Source organism: Carassius auratus, unplaced genomic scaffold, assembly GCF_003368295.1.
Source record: "Carassius auratus strain Wakin unplaced genomic scaffold, ASM336829v1 scaf_tig00048135, whole genome shotgun sequence".
NCBI classification, from domain to species: Eukaryota; Metazoa; Chordata; class Actinopteri; order Cypriniformes; family Cyprinidae; genus Carassius; species Carassius auratus.
The window spans coordinates 1-2,763 of NW_020527065.1; the positions used below are offsets into that span (position 1 = coordinate 1).

The window sequence follows — 2,763 nt, forward strand, 5'->3', positions numbered from 1 at the left end:
ATCTAGCCACTTGCATATCATGCTAACAACATGTTTATAACATGCTTATCACTTGTTATTAATGCTAATGACAAGTTAGTCGCTTGCTAATCATACTAAAAATATGTTAGTCACTTTGCTAATCATGCTAATAACATGCTAGTCACGTATTAAACATGTTTACAACATACTACATACACCTTAATCACTTGCTAATCATGTTAATGACATGCTAGTCACTTGCTAGTAATGCTAACAACATGCTAGTTATTTGCTAATCATGCTGGAAATTTGCTAATGACATGCTAGTCACTTTCTTATGCTTGAAACATGCTAGTGACATGCTAACAACGTGCTATCATGCTAATGACATGCTAGTGACATGATAATAATGCTGGAAACATGTTAATGAAATGATAGTAACTTGTTAATCATTATTAATATAAAGATATTTGTCTATCTGTCTATTTATCTATATTTTTTTTTTTGATAGGTTTTATTGCCTTCAAAACTTTCAAACTACTTTAAACTGAAAGATCTCAAATTTTAAGTTTCTTAAAACTACTTAAACTTTCTGACTAGGCCTTTTCAAACCCAAAAGTCTTTCCACAAACTTAACTATCTCTTTTTATTCTATTATTTTAAACTCACTTTTCTGACTTCTGCTGAGTGTTTGATGTCTTGAATCTTCTTGATTCTGTTCTGGATCATCAGCTGCACGTCTTTTCTGTGGTCTTCATCAGTTCAGTCTATAGAGAGAACAACACAGACACATTTATCATAACACAGATTAAACTCACAATATGAAATAAAATCTGATTCCTCATGATATCAGTCCTTTAAAAGAATAATAACGTCTACCTTCTTCTCTTGACTCTCCTCTTCTATAGGAACAGTGTTGTGGTTCTTGTGGTCTTTCACAGAGCAGATTGAACACACACATGTCTGATCATCTCTACAGAACAGATCCAGAGGTCTCTCGTGTTTCTGACATATATAGTCCTCCAGATTACTCACAGGATCCATCAGTTTGTGTTTCTTCAAACGTGTCACTCTCAAATGAGGCTCCAGGTGAGTTTCACAGTAAGAGCTCTGACACACCAGACACGACTTCAGCGCTTTCAGCTTTCTTTCCTCACAGATGTCACACAGAACTTCAGTTGTTTTCTCAGGACTTTTCTTCTTACAGTGATCTACGAGCTCTCGGAGTGTGGTATTAATCTTGAGATCAGGTCTTTGCTTGAATGTTTCTTTACAGTATGGACAGCTTGCAGGTCTGGCTGTTGTCCCAGCACTTATTCAGACAGATCTTGCAGAAGTTTGTGTCCACATGGAGTCGTGACTGGATCAGTGAACACATCCAGACATACAGAGCACTGAATCTCCTCAGACAGTGAACTCATGGAGGATGACATTACTGGAAAGAGACATTATTTAGGATTAGTGTGAACTCTTTCAATACTGTTTATGAAGAATCCCATGATGCACCTCATGAAGCTGGTTGAATGTAAAGAGTGTTTGGAGACAAAGAGTGCTGAAGAAACTCAGATATAAAGAGATCATGTACAGTCAGCTGGTTATTATTGTAAAATGAACCCAGACAAGCTGATCAGAACCTAAATGTGAAGCTCATTACATAACCACTTAATAAGTAAATTAATATATGTATAAGATTTATTCTTTTAAGAATTAAATGAATTGATCTACTTTACATTCCTGAACTGTACATGTGCAATATTATAAAAGACAACTCAAAGTGTTTTTCTGGGTTATTGACTTACATGGAGGGACACTTTCAATACTCTGTCCTCCTGGTTTTTCTTGCTGTTAGTGAAGATTCTGCCATTGTTCTTTCCCTCTTAAAGACTTTTAAAGAAAATGATAGTTTAACTGGTTAAAATGTGGGAACTGATAGTGATGGAAACACAATCATTCGTTTGAAACAAAGTGAGAGACTCGTAAACTTACTGAGCAATCTGAACTATGACCTGCTGTTTAAAGAAAGTACAAAGTACAAGCTTTATATTTCCCAACAAACATATATATCTCCTTATCCAAAATTAGATGAATCTTTCCACAAAATATATTATATGATCATAAGTTATTGTGTAATGTAAAAGTGATTTTCAGCTGCAGTGAAGCAGGTTTGTGTTCAGTTTGTCTGCAGGTCATTTACTTCCTGTTTTACCTGTTTGTCTTTATGTTGCGTGACAAAATGACAGAAACACCAAACTTTGTTCAGTCTAATGACATACTGTTAATACAATTCTGATATCATTTCAGTGCATTAAACAACTAAAGTATCTGAGTATTTGACACGCTTAAACCTGCTTCTGTTCAACTCATTCCAGTCTGACATAAACCCTACTAAACCAGACCACTGTCATTAGAAACCTGTTCAAGACAATCTCTCTTATATTTCTATCACTTACCTGTGAGTATCAGATGTGTTCACAAGGGTCTCTGAACGACTCAATATTCAGTTGTTTAAAGAGTTCGATGGTTTCTGGCGTCCATGTTGTTGATCAAGTAAGTTTTCTCTTTCTCGGAGTCTCTCACTGAACTACAGTGATGTCAGAGCTGCTCAGGGTGTGTTCTATGGAAAGCCAAATGGGTCAGAATTCGCATGCTTTCCACATTCAATATTTAAACAGCATTTAAATACGCACTGTTAGGCAGTAAGTTATGCCAGAAGAGGTGAAATTTGTGATTTTTTAAACTTTGTGTCTGGATAACGTACGTGTAGATAAATGTCTGGATAACGTACACATGGATAAGCGTACG

General features: G+C 35.7%; 1 long non-coding RNA gene across 2 annotated transcripts; it reads right to left on the reverse strand.

Moving 5' to 3' along the window:
* Positions 1–1,252: 1,252 nt before the first annotated feature.
* LOC113089007 (uncharacterized) lies at positions 1,253–2,524 on the reverse strand. Of its 2 annotated transcripts, none has more exons than XR_003286329.1 (4): positions 2,412–2,524; positions 1,948–1,970; positions 1,761–1,837; positions 1,253–1,396 (listed from the first exon to the last, which is right to left on the reverse strand). It is a non-coding gene; the product is annotated as an uncharacterized LOC113089007 (long non-coding RNA). The 2 variants fall into 2 exon arrangements; XR_003286330.1 differs by having other exon boundaries at positions 1,761–1,845.
* Positions 2,525–2,763: the final 239 nt, after the last annotated feature.